The sequence below is a fragment of the Ambystoma mexicanum genome, chromosome 1p (genome assembly GCF_040938575.1).
Source record: "Ambystoma mexicanum isolate Mex_15411 chromosome 1p, UKY_AmexF1_1, whole genome shotgun sequence".
NCBI lineage: Eukaryota > Metazoa > Chordata > Amphibia > Caudata > Ambystomatidae > Ambystoma > Ambystoma mexicanum.
The window spans coordinates 908,205,719-908,220,952 of NC_090921.1; positions in this window are offsets into that span (position 1 = coordinate 908,205,719).

The window sequence follows — 15,234 nt, forward strand, 5'->3', positions numbered from 1 at the left end:
TTATTCTGGGCACCTTCTCCTCGCCTACCTCCTTCTCCACCTGTGGTGTCACCCAGGGATCCAACCTCTCCCTCTGGCTCTTTAACACTTAACTAGCTCCGCTAGCATGCATAATTTCTTCCTTCACCCCCAACTTCCAGTGATACGCAGATGAGACTCAACTCTTCCTCAAACTTCCTGCTGACCCTCTTGCTTCTTCCATCCTCCCAGACTGCCTATCTGCTATCCAGTCCTGGTGCACTTCCAATGATCTCTACTTCAATGCTAGCAAAACTGAGATCCTTCCTATTGCAACCTCTGCTCCCTCTTTCTTCCACTCACTCTGGCCATCCGCCATGGGCTCTTCACCTTCTCCTTCATCTGAAGCTAAAATAACCTTGGCGCCATCTTTGACTTCTCTCTCTCCTTCCTCCCTCACATTCAGTCCAACGTTCAACTCTTCTTTCTCAAAGGAATCCTCCCTTTTCTCACTTTCCCCCAGAAGCTCAACTCAATGTTACCAGAGCTCTGGTTCTCTCTAGGCTTGACTACTGCAACAGCCTACTCTTGAGTCTACCCTCTTCCTTTCTACAACCCATCCAGCTAATCCAGAATAGGGCAGTGAGGCATATCATTGGCCTTAAGCCCAGGGACCGCATCTCTTCTGCCCTAAAACCTCTTCAATGGTTCCTGGTTGCTGCACGGATTAAATTCAAATCCCTCTGCATCATCCACAAGGCTATCTGGGGCCAAAAAGCATGCAATCTGCAACTTGCTATCACTAAATACTGTCCCTATAGACCTCTACATTCCTCTGGTACTACCTCTGTGTGTGTGAAGAATTTTGCTAAACAGAGGGTTGGAGGCCAATGTCTTGCTTCAGCAGTCTCCCTCTTGCAGAACAACCTCCCCTTTCCTCTTTGTCTTGAGCCGGACCTCCTCAAAATCCAGAAGCTTCGCAAGACTTTCATTTTCATTTTCACTTTTGCTTTCCCTTCTTCCCTCCTCTGCTAATCTCACAGTCATGACAATTGGTCACAAAGGCCCTTATGTGTCCTCAGGTCCCTGTCCTCCCACACCCAATCGCCTCAGCTTCAGCCTACACACAGCACTTGCCACAAGCCTCCCTCACTGAAGGCCTGCACTTACCCACTTTTTGCAGCTCAACATTCCCTAGCACTTACTATACTCGCCACTTAAATCTGCTGCTCGCACATGACCACGGACATTCCAGTACTTATCCCCATCCCCTCCTTCCGTCTTCTCTCACTGTGCTTGCACGTTCTGAATACTCATAAGCCATAGTAGGTACATCTTTATTTTCCATTATATATGTTGTTTCAATCCATGTCCCCCCCCCCTGTTGCCATGTGGGTGCTTTGAAACACAATTGACTTGTTGTATAAGCGCCTAGCAAATGCCCAATAAATACAAACAATAAATAAAATAAATAAATAGTAATTAAAAAAAAAAATATATATATATATATATATATATATAACTAGTGGAAAAGCCTGTGGACACGGACAAATGTGCATTAAAGGAAGACATTTTCCGAGTGTAAATATATTATGTGGTGTATTTTAACATCATTTATGTTAATAGAAAAACAATGTTTGTAAAGGATCTTGTTATTTATAGCTGGAGGAGTAGAAACCTCAAGCAAAATCTGAGCAAATCCATTGAAAGTTCATAAGTCCAATTGTTGTATCTGCTCCTCGTTTGGTGGATTCCACTTACAGTTTTAGGACTCAAATATATAATGTAGAGGGTTTGTCAGAGTAATAAAATTCATGTGCAGCATGAGTCGAAGTAGACATAAGATAATACAATAAAGTAAATTGAAGTCAAATAAAGTTTAAAACATACATGAAGAATATTATTGATATAATAATGCATACCAAGAAATATTACAATTAATAATTACATAATATATATGTGAGGAACCTGAGGGCATCCTCACACCTACCTCCCTTTGGTCCTCTTCTCAGGTGGTCAGGGAAAGGCTATTGCTTTGGATCCCGACCCTGGGAGTAGAGATGCAAAGGAGGATCACCTGGGTAAAGGGACATGGGAGAGTGGGGAGAGGATGTCTTTGGGTGAGACATGATATCCCCCTTTCCCTTGTGATAATAAACCCTACCCTCCCTCTGCTTTCATTGGTTATGGGCAGTCATTTACTTTTATTTCTCCTCAGTCACACCACTCTAGTACTGGGTCAAGGAAGAGGGAACTAGGAGTTGTACATATGAACATTCATTTACACCACTCTGGTACTGAGACGAGAAAGGGGCTTAAACTATTGAGAGGGTCAGGCATGCACAGAGAATAAAAGTAATTGTGGTCAGGCAATTGCACTCAAGGACTTGCAACGGCAACCTGTTAACAGGCCACAGATGCATGAAAGGAGGAGCCGGTAGCAAGCTTAAATAAACCGGCAAGAGAGCGTCTGGCCTGGGAGAGACAGGCTTGAGAGGAGAAGAATCCTGCCATTGCAGGGCATGGTCCTTCCTGGAGGCCAGGACACCGACTACAGCAAAGGAGAGACTGTGATGCCATTGAAACCGCTACAGTTGCCCGTGCCTTGTGCCCACAGCCAGAGCTGTGGAGCACAGAAAACTCTCGAGTAGTGCAGGCCACTAGTAGCATCCACGAAGGAAGAGCGGGGCTACCGTCAACGTGCAGCGAGGTTCACAGAAGGTGAAAACTACTTGACTGGCACCGAGATGTGTACACAGAGCTGGAGGACACCGGGAGAAAGAAGAGAGAGGATGCCCAGAGGAGCGGCTGAGGACCGGTGAGTGAATTGAACTGAACACTCATAATGGTGCACTCCTGGGGCCACAACTCGGCATATGGTAATGCCAGATGAACTGAGATGTGGCAGTTGATGGTGGGGTTTGAATTTTGAGCAAGCTGCAAACTATAGGTAAATGAACTGTAATGTGAAGCAAGTATTACTGAATGCCAAATTAAAGGAAAGCTATGATGAGCCTACGAATTAAATGAAAGACAAGTAATGAACATTTATGAAGTAAACCTTTTAGAACCACGTGAACAAGCAAGTGATGAACAATTAAAGGCACATGATGAAACTTAATGAATAAAGTCAAAAGCAAGTGATGAGCATGTATGAAGATTGTGAAAGCAAGTTTGTGGAAGAGAGTGAGCACCACAGAGTTGTGTGGAAGAACACACAGTGGCAAAGCCAAGAGACTGCTCAGGAGAACCTGAAGAGAATGGAAACCAAAGAACAGGTGCAGTGAGAGAGAAACCTGTGTTGGCAAGAAAACCTAAAGAAAACCAAAGGCTGCAGATGTTATGCTCACCTTGTCTCTGCGGGGGCGTAGAGCACAGGCATGGTCCATTGGTCTGCTCCTGCGTGGTTGTGCCTCCTGGACCGGACTGCTCCTGTGCACTTGTGTTTCTTGGACTGGCCTAGAGATTTTAATGATGTGCTCTCCTTCCTGCTCGTCTTGGCAGGGGTGCAATGTTCTTTTGGATCGAGTTGCCCCACTGATCCGGTATTTTGAGCAACTGCCCAGACCTCCTGCGGCAGCACTTTGTAGTGCTTCTGTGCACTTGGTAATTCTGTTTCCTATGTTCTTTTTCCCAATAAGTGCTTGGTGTTGCTTCTGTACACTTTGGTAATAAGTATGTTTTCCTAATGTTCTTGTGTAGAAGGGTACAGTTTGAGTGCAATTAGGATCACTGTTTGTTTGTTCCCATTTCCTTGTTCCATTGTCCACTCAGATGTATCTTATGTATAACAACGATGTCCATTCAATCCCAACGGGCTCCGGATGTCAGATGAAGTGTGAACAGCAGGAGCGCAGATGAAAACTACTGCCTGGGGCATCGGACACTGATCTCAGATCTCAGCTGTTGTTGAGAGAGGTATGTATGCTGCGGTCGCATGAGAGAGTGCTGCTCGCAAGTTGTTTTTCACTGGACTAACCTTGTTTGCTTTTCTTTCTCCCTTTCTCCCGTAGGCGCAACAGCAGTGTAGAAGATCAAAGGCGTGGAACGTCAGTGATGATGCCGGAGGCTGTATCAGATGTATTGCGAGATAATGAGTGATGCAGGTTCACTGCAGGCTCCGAGGATCACAGGGAAAGTATTCAAGACGTGGGTCCCCTGCAGGTGCTGAGGATCACAGGGTAAGTGTTCAGGTAAGCGGGTGCCTTAACATGCTCGTTGATTGCTAGAATTCTTTCCATGGATTGGATTTCAGCAGAGAGCGTTCTGCTGCCATGGGCAGTTTAACGCGAAGCAACTGGCAAAGCCTGGGCAGAGTTTATATAACCAGGCCGTGCCACACCCAAGATCTTGGAGTATGGTCTGCCTGCCACACCCATGCTTACCACACCCATTCCTGAGGCAGCATTTAAAGATGTTCGGGCCTGTTGGTAGCCTGTATTGGTTTTGTTTAACAGGCTCTTGAGTTTATATTGCATACTTCACTATGTGCATGGTGCCACCAGTGCTAGGACAGGGTCCAGGTGGCCCTTCCTTGATCACCCCGGGTTTTATTCCGGTCAGGTTGCTTCTTATGTCCCAATGTCCTTAGTGATGTCCGAGTGATGAGTTGCAGTGTCTCTCGGAGGTACTGTGATGACAGCAGATAAATAATAGAGTGCCAATGGTTATCATTTGTGTGACCTGTAATGGGTGGACCATCCAGGATACCCAGCTTGGAAATGCCAATGAAACGAAAGATAAAGAATCCCCACTTGTGAATAGGATTGCTGAAATGAATGCGAAAGAGTATGAACTATTTAAGAGCCTGAAGGATTATAAAGTTGACTTGGAACTGGTTTTGAGATGTTTTGGAAAAGGGAAAGCCAAGACTTTGTGAACTGTGTTTTTGCTTTGGGGAGTGGAATCCTGAGTCCTTTTTAGAAGTGTGTTGTCTTCTTTGGGAAGGGATCCCCAATGCTTTTTGGAACTGCTTTGAACTTGGGCAAGGGGAGCTGGAAAGTAAGCCAACAGATGGAAGAAGCTCAGAACCTAATTTGGAACACTATTTCTTTTAGTGCTGTCATCCCTACATATTTTTTTAGCTTTAATTGTGAGGGCTGATACAGGTTTTGTACACAGACAGTCGTTTAAGATGACTCTGACTATCCTTAGTTTCTTTAGGTAGGGAAATCCCACCTTAGCATAGGGCAAGTTAAGCCCTTCACCATCGTGATATTTAAGTAAATACAAGTTTTTTATTTGAACATTGAATCTGTTGCCTGTGTCTTGCTTCATGATGCCTTCACAATAAGTAGATTAAAAAAAAAAGTAATTTATTTTGTTAGAGAAATAGTGCTTCATTGTCTGGAAGATGAACTTCAATTCTTATCGCTGCATGTGTAAGGCAACATTTTCCTCTGGCGGTGATAACAGGTGAAGCGGGCAGGGCGGTTTCAGAAAAAACATAAATGTGGCCTTTTACAATATAGTATGATGCTTTTAGTTCAAATTTGAACTTTTCACACATATTAATACAGTTCCATACATCATAGTAAAAAAGTCATAACATCAATTAAAACACCTACATATATTTCTACCTAACACATTTTCATAAATTGCTTAGAAGATAAAATTATATACAATTCCTATTCAATTCTTAATTTCAATTTGACAGGCACAGTGTCTTTATCTGCTCCTTACATACCATGTCCAAGGTTAGAGGTACAACAGTGTGACATTTTTAAACTTTCCATCACTTGTTGCCAAGTTCTGTAAAGTGCTAAGTGTGGAGAGAGATTACCGGATTTCAATCAGTATTTCCAAAAGTCACTGCTTTTGATAATGTCATGATTACTTACATACTTCCCCAATATACTCATATAAACATGACACATTATCAAGCACTCTGTTAAGACAGGTTTGTTTGTTTCTAGTATATGAGGCAGGACATTCGACATGTTCATCTATAATGTAAATAGGGATTACTTTACATAATTAATCTAAAAAGGTACAAAAAGTACTCCACAGAAGAGTAGACACATTGCAAGACAAACAGAGCTAAATTGACCCCTCCCAATCCCACAGCTGGGAGACAACAAGTCAGAAAGCCCTGTAAACTGAAGTGGTTTAAAGGTTCTCAAACTTGGCATCCTGCAGGTGCAACTTGTATAGACATAAACCACAGGATTAAAATAAAACACATTAGTTACATTTTGGGGCATGTCAAAGAAGTGATTGGTGGAACATCATTAGGCCCCTTTATAGTGCTCCATAGATTAGTTATCGTTGACTGGGCAAATACATTTCCTGAAACACAAACCCACAACACCCCTTTTTTTATTTTACTTGTTTATTAAGTGCATTTGGCTATTTCCCTGCCTTTGACACTACACATACAATTATTTCATTATACAATTTTGAAATGTTTACAAAATCAATTTTACATTTTTCACATACTTAAAATTCATATTAATATCAGTGTGTCCTTTTCATCACACAAATACAATAAAATAAATACAATGCAATCACAATTAGTAAACTGCATATCAACGTAATTCGTATCTCAAATCTATAAGGCTAGAAATGTAAGCGCTACTGATTTCCAAATAAAAAAAAGAAACTCCTGTGATGACTATTGAGTCGGCAGAGTAATTTGTTTACCAGAACTGATCTGAATTAACATTTTCCAGCATTTTGCAAAAGTGAGCATATCCTCATTGATATTCAATCATAAGGCTGAGTCAGCCAGTCAATGGGCCTCATTAGGAGTTTGGAGGTAGCCATGCCACTATTTGCGGCATGGCTGCCTCCAAACTCGGGTCTGGGTTCCTTGAATGAGAAATTACCGGGCCATTCCACCCTTGGAGGACCCGGTAATTGCTCATTCAAGGAACCCATCCCCATTCCCATTTGAGCCCCCATAGGGCCCGTTGTTAGCTCCCTGGTCCCCTCGCGGGACCCGGAAAGGACGTCTGGTCTCACCAGACGTCCTTTCCGGGTCCCGTGAGGGAACCTCGTAATAGGGCGGAGTGGGTTTAACGGCACCGGCACCATTACTGGTGCCGTTAAACCCATTCTGCCCACCTCGTAATGAGGCCCAATATGTGTCTGGGTGTTTCGACATCAGATTTACAGAGGTGACAATGTCTTTCTTCTGCAAGGCTCCCATATATTAATAGAGTGGAAGAATATTAAAACATCCCCTCATGATGTCACCATTCTACCCCAAACAGCTCTAAATTACATCTTTAAGATTACCAGATTAGTTGGCACAATTCAAAATACAAGATAGCTATGCAGCTACAAGTTTTAATTGGATCCTGTTCTTTGGAGATAACGCAAGGTCCCAGCATAACAGTGCCAGGGTCACGTCCTTTGATTCTTATGAAGCTGAACTGTCGGTGCCTGCAGAAAGGATGGTAGGCCTGCTTCAACAACCTTCTATCTGTTGCAAAATCTTCTCTGTGCTTTTCTTTTCTGCTTTCCAACAGATGACGTTGGATTGTGATCTCTTCTGTTCCTGCTGTGTTTGTCCTGGCAAAATATAAATCTATCAATTCTGTTACTTCTCTAAAATATTCCTACCAATATATCCCTAACACTAAAGCCATAGCAAGCACATTTGATTTCCTGCATGCATGCATGTGTGAAAATGTCTTTACATACGTTTGCCTATCACTTATTCCTAACTATAATAATTGTCTGTACCTTTGCTAAAATGCAACCAATATACAATACCTTGTTCATCTATTAAAAACATACATATTCAATACTCAACATATAAACACCAACATTTATTTTCTGCATGTAGATAAAATAATTCCTCTAATATGCCAAATGGCTAAATTTAAACATAAAATACTTTACCTATAAGCATGCTACAATATGCTACCTTTAATCTAAAACCACTATGCCCCTCACTAGTTTAGCTGTACTTACCTGTGTCTTCTTCAATCCAATCAAGATCAATAGCCAAAGAGGCGGCCGATCACGAGATCCGCTATTTTGATAGGCCTGCTGCAGCACGTCGCTATGGGGAGAGAGAACGCCCAGGGAGATTACTGGCCAGAATGGTGCGAGGAGAACGGGCACCAACTACCATTCCCTGCATTAAACTGATAGACGGCACTGTAACCACAGACATTAATGGGGGAGTGCTATGATTTCTATAAACAGTAATACTCTCCTCAACGCAACACTACAGATGAGGAAATAGACCAATATATATCTCGTATTCCCTCAACATTACTAGCAGACGCCACCAGAGAGTCCTTTGAAAACCCAATCACTGAGGCAGAGATAGCTGAAGCAATAAAAATGTTACCCAATGGGAAGGCACCAGGTACTGACGGCCTTGGGGTAGAATTTTACAAAGAATTCAGCCAGATCCTCGTGCCCAAGTTACACGCAGTATGGTCGGAGGCCCTAGAAAAAGGGGAATTGCCCGAAACCACCAGAGAAGCAGTCATCACTTTACTGCTTAAACCAGGGAAACCACCGGAAGATTGTGGCTCCTACAGGCCATTATCATTAATAAACACAGATGCCAAATTTTTTAAAAAAATACTGGCCACCCTGCTAACTCCACTAATGCCCTATATGGTTCACGAGGACCAAGCGGGATTTGTTACTGGTAGATCCACCGCTACAAATATCAGACGCTGTTATAAGATTATAGCGGCATTACCGAAAGAGACACAGGGGGTGGCGGTTTCCCTTGACATGCGAAAAGCATTCGACACAGTATATTGGCCCTTTTTATTCAGGGTATTACAAAATAATGGATTTGGCCCCAATTTTATTAAGTGGATTAAAATATTGTACACACACCCCTGTGCCAGGATAAGCACCAATGGCACCCTTTCGGATATATTAGACCTATAAGGTGGTAACAGGCAGGGATGCCCATTATTGCCCCTACTATTCGCGCTAGTGATAGAACCCCTGGCGGACATACTCAGGGCCCGTTATATCGCTTACGGACTGAGGCTTGAAGGAAAATTATAAATGATTACACTATACGCTGATGACGTCTTATTATATCTCAAGAATTCAGATTGTACACTCAAGAAAGTCCTGGCAGAGGTCAAGACTTTCGGCGAGTACTAAGGCTTAAGACTCAATACCAACAAGTCCGAAATGTTTCCGCTCACTAAAACAACGGTTCCATCAGAGGAACTGCACAGACTCATCTGGAGCCCGATACATATTCAATATTTAGGGGCATATGTAGCTAGGACTGCTCAGTTAAGCCACGCTCTAAACTACAACACTCTAGTAGACGCATTACTCCCAGATAAACGATTTGTGACCTGGAACAACCTCAAGGATACAGTGGGCGACATGGGCAAACACAGGTTATTCTACATGCACATGAAATCATCCATTGCCAACTTATGGCCTGATTTCCCGTTGGAACCAGTGATAAACCTGGGTTTTGGGATATACGTTCACCGTGGAAAGTGGGAGGGTTTCGGCATCCACGCTGTATAAGACTATCATCCAATCTCGCCCACCAGAAACACTGACTGCTAAAACTAAGATTGAAGACTACCAATGGCAACAGATATGTACCTTAACCAAACAAATATCATGCAACGCCAGATGTAAGCTAATTCACTACAAAATTGTGCAAAGAACACATTATACCCCTGTCAAACTGAAATGCATATACCCAACAATTGCAGGGACATGCCCGAGATGTCACTCCAAGGAAGCAAATCTCTTCCATGTGCTCTGGGCATGTATTAAGCTGAAGGAATACTGGGCAGATATATGTGCAGCTTTAGATGAAATGGCGGACCATCCCATTGAATGGAACCCGTTGCTATGCTTATTGGGTGCCACGGGGAAAATGAACCCAACTTGGAAAAAACTACTGAACCTAAGTCTGCTTATAGCAAAGAGGGCCATACTACTAAATGGAAAAGTAATACCCCACCAACTAAGCAGGACTGGGATAAAGACATGATATGGACAAGTGACACCGAAGAAATATACATAGACTCAGTACAACCCATCTCAAGACCCAGAAACATATGGGCCAGATATAGACAATACCTGGCTAATAAAGCTGAAACCGAAAATCAGGAGTGACACGAAACATAAACTATTGTAGTGTGAATGTCTTGAAATTGCTGTAAAATGTGAATAAGTTTTACTTGTGTGCAACTATAAATAAAGTTTTTTTTTTTAAAAAAAGATCAATAGCCAAACTCACACATCCCTTTGTGTCCACAAATACTTACCTTTTCTTTCTTGTCACCTCCCCTTTGTATCCACAAGTACTTAGCTTTTCTCTCTTGTCTCCAAGGAAAAATATTAGTGGAAATGAAACTTCCCCTGTGTTTCCAATAATAGCTCCTTTTCTATAAGGCTCCTTCCAAATATATTAATAAGCTATACTTTGATAAGGCTCCATAGGAATCCTTTTGCATCTAAAATAATACTCTTTTGGAATCTGTAATACAAATCACTATTTCTATTACTGTCATAGTGTTTCACAGTTTACAAATACAATGCTTCTTTTGTTACTTGCTCTATTACATTGTGCCATGTGCTGGCAGATATGCTCTTAAACTGTATATTGCCACTTGCCCCACAGTCCCTCATTTTAGGCCCTGGCAATTGAATGTTGTTCTGTGTGCTATTGTATTCCTCGTAGGCCCTTCTCTGTTGTTTTGAAAAGCTCCAAATGCACCATGGATGTGACATGTGCTCTCTCTACATGTGGTCTTATATTATATTGTGCCTGCAAGGCATTTGGTTGCTGTTGCTCAATTTGTGGCTATGCTTGTATTATAGGGATATTGTCTGATATTGGAAGATAATCCATATAGTCTCATCCCTCTACTACTGCATCCTTGTGCATAATGTCCTGTTTCAAACCACAAAAATGAATAATACGTCTATATATTTCACACTATATTTCACACCATTTTGACCTCTCTATACAATAAAAGCAGGGACTTCCCTGTCCCATTTTGGTCTCCTTTCCAAGCATCATGTCCTTACTATCTTACTCTTAAAATATTGTCATTTCCTTCTATTTGGTCCTTACTGCTTTGATACTTGTATATAGATATATACTTGCAATTTCGAGAGCTCTTCTAGTTTTTGCTGTGTCATCGTGTGTGTTAAAAAGCATTGTGCAAGGCACCACATTTGTTTTTAAACTATTGTCAGCAATATACCTGAACTCCAAAATTGGTTTTCCATCCTTCATCCAATATCTGTGTAAATGCTTTATGCACACTTCCGTGTGCCTTTTCAAAGTGCCTCACATATGGCTGCTAAATATACCTGGTATGCTTTGGTGATCAGTTGTTCTATGTATACCCTTATAGCCATCCCTGATACTCTCTCCTCTATCACTGTGAGTCTAAACACATTCTACTAAAATACACAATGGCGGTCATTACAACCTTGGTGCTAAGTGCTCCAACTTTACCACCATGGTGTAAACTACGTATACACCGTGGTGGATGGCGGATTTACCGCCCCATTCCAAGGTGAGTGGAGCGGTAAATCCCCATTTCCCATTTTCCATTCCCAATTCCCATTTTTGCCCCATAGGGCATAATGGGAGTGAGGAAGGCGCTAATTACGCCGCCGTAAATTACGGCGGCGTAATTAGCACCATGGCGGGTTAGCGCCATGGACTTTAACGCCTGCCAAAAGCAGGCGTTAAAGTGGAATCCAGCGTTAAGGGTTAACGCCGTCGTTAACCCTTAACACCGGGGTTGTAATGACCTCCAATATATTTTTATTAATCAGCCATACAAAAATATAGAAAATACAAAACCTATTATTCAACAAATCAATACTAACCAAATATATGCCAAACATAAATTAACTCCTTTCTTCATTTTTTATTCCAAACTCCAAAATCCCATGTCTCCCCAATCTATCTCTCTCATTGGAGACCGTTAGATGACTACAAACTACCTCCTCCTAAACCCCACCAAAACCGAAATCATAATGTGCAGCAACACTGAGCTTCTCCCCCGTCCACTACCATCCATGGGCCATGTAGTATAATTTAGCGTGTTTTGGAGTGCAGCGCCACTGCATGATATTGCATTATTACTGTGCTGTGGTACAGCAAGCCATGTGTTGCCAGGGTAACAAACGGACATGTACATGAAGACAGGCTATCTATTTTAAAAGCACTATATGAAGACAGGCTATCTATTTTTAAAAGCACACCATTTTTTTTCTCATTTTTTTCTCAACACCTATTTAAAAGCACACCATTTTTTTCATCACTTGAAATGTCTCACTTACAGGAGACACATTAGTTACTTGATTAATTAACTTAAATAACAAATACTAACACGATTCTAACTATTTAACATTATAATTTGTTCTCCATGTGCAAAATGAGGCAGGCTGAGATTCATTTTTAAACGGGCAATTTTTCTCTGCCCTGTTCACTGTCTTTGCAGGAAGCAAAATTCGAATGCCAGGAAATCAGTTAGATACAGTTGCTTTCTGTAAAAGTGAGCTATTGTTGAGGAAGGAGGAGGCAATAATCTACGTAGACTTAGGGGAGGTAACAGAGGTTTTTTGGAGTGTCTCTGACAGAATTAGGTCGCCTTCATTCTGCTGCTGTGAGGAGCTGGACCACTGACCTTCAGAGACTGGGGTTTCCTAGTCACTTGGCACCAGCTTCAGAACTGCAGATTGCAGATTGAACTGCATGTTCTCGCTGGGTGCTTTAAAGAAAGACAAAAAGAGAGAGCCCTGGGTCACTGCTCAAAGACGACAAGCCAGGAGATTTTGAGTGCTAAAAAGCTACAAATAGCTTTTAAATATACAAATGGAGTGAGATTGATGTGTCTGCCGGACGAATGATCTACTATTAGACAGGCAGTGTAGCGATAGGGAATTTTCCTGTGTTTAACTGCCAAGTTTCTTATACAGATGAAGCAATGTCATGAGCCATTATTAACAGTTGTGCGCGTGATTCCACTCAGGGTATGTGTGTGTGGCTTTGAGTGGAATATAATGCAATAGTCTGCTGAGTGTATATGAATCAGCAGAGAGAGGCCTATGGAAACATAGTCTCACTAATGTAAATAAATTAGTGATAATACCACATATTACTGTGAATATTCCATGGAAACATAGTCTCACTAATGTAAATAAATGAATGATAATACCACATGTTATTGTGAATACTGCATGGAAACATAGTCTCACTAATGTAAATAAATTAGTGATAACAGCCATAGGTGGCACTCCATATGAAAATGTGGTATTCTGAATAATGTAGACGTCTGAGGCCTCTAGAGATCATAGAGCACCTTCTGGGCGTGTCAAGTGTGTCTCACACTGCCATCTGTACATTAAAGGGAACCCATTTCATAATAACAGTGTGCCACTAAAAACGAATTTCAGAATGTCTCAAATGGAAGCCACATTCCCAGAGCTAGTGCAATATTTAGAGGCAGAGTTATATGCACATGGGACGTGGTCATCGAACAGTGCCTCAGAATGGCATGACCGCATTCATGGTGAGGTGCACAAAGAAAAACTAGACAATATTTTTGCAGAAGGCAGCATAATTCTTTTCTGCCTTATGTGTGTTACATCGCACCCTCTGTGCCGTAACACTGGGGCGTCCTAGAGGATCCCCACCATAGACTCCATACCCGGGGCCTGACTACTGTCTCCCCGGTCATGTAAAGTCACCATTGGCTTTACTAGACCTAAATTTACTAACAGAACTAGTACAAACTATCCTATTGTGACGTACTAGTAGGGGTAATTCGATTACTCCTGAATCTGTTATTCGAGGGGGCACTGTCCCGTCCCCCCTCGTCGAGTTTTGGCTGGTGGCAGTGGAAACTACTTGTTATATTCGACCCCGAATATAACCCTATGGGATTCTTCCCATTGTTGGAGGTTGATACTTTTTCTTGTTAACCTCTAACATACCACCGGTTTATTTATCTTAAATAAATCTATCGGTTGGTATTTTCTACCAGAACTCGGTTTTTAAAATGGCGTCTGTGTTCGTCTCTGTGACTCCTAAACCAAAGGTTGAGCCCTTTGTTCCACTTTTGGCGGGCTTCTACTCAGAGGCCCTCCACAGTGGTGCCATTCTGTCTGGGTTACCACAGGGGGTGTGGGAGGGGGTTTAGGCACCCTGGACTGAGTTGCCTTGCCAACTCAAGTCGCACTCTGGTGTGATTGGCTCAAGTGGTGAGCCACCCCGCTCACCACTTAGCGTGTTTTGATTGACAGCTAGGCTGAATGAATGGGGGTTTTCTGCATAAAAGCAGGGCTTTTGGGACTGGATCTTCAGAAGTCGCCACAGGACCTAAGAATCCGACGAGGCTAACGCTGAGCCGACCTGCATTACAACACCTCCGGTGGAGCCCTGCTGAACCGACTCACCACTACCCGACGACAGAGGAGATCTCCGGGCCAGAGAGTCTTCTTCCCCTGACTGGTGGGAACAACCAGTCCCCTTTGCTTTTACTTCGTTCCAGGACGTAGTGGTCGAATTGCCCGTGCAGAGCACCCCGGCAACCGGATAGCCACTACCCCTGTACCGCGACCAAAAGGTGGTGCCTTGTGACGGAGCACTCCGCGGCTGGTCTCTTCCCTGGTGGTGCAACGATCTTCAACTTTCCTTCGACGACGAGAGCATCTCTTCTCTTGGCAAAGCCCCGACTTGCATCCACCACCAGGAACAACTGCCCCCGCCGGAGCTGTCTCTCCACAAACAAGGTACCGTGACCGCCTGGCTTCCCTTGTGTCGGATAGAGTGAGGTGTCTTAATCCTCGCCTCTCCATTGGGTCGCCTCCAAGATTTCTTAACTTTCTGTTCTGAACTAGTCCAACCTTTCGATAACAATTTGCAACAAACACTGGAAGTGCATTTCTGCTGTAATACTTTTTGGGACATATCGCCTTGCCTCTCTCCGAGTGGGCCTGGCCTCTGAAGTTTGCAATCCACAGTAGATCCTGCCTTACTTGCCTTGCATTTGTTAGTAAAAGTGTTGGTACCGAGTTGATTTCATAACCTGCCTCCTTTTCTCTCCCGTCCTAACTAAATACTAGAGTGCCATCTAGGTTAAAGCATTCACCTCTGTCTGCAAATAAGTGAAGCCGTTGAACCTAGACTTATGGAACTATTGTTAGGGGGATTGATCTGCTTATAGTAATTGTGATTTAAGTTGTTTACCGTATTAGTGCCAGAGTGTTTTCATAGATGTGTTCTTATAAATAAATGACTATATATCTTTACACCGAAGCTCTGTTCGTGTTTGCTTGTTCTACTGT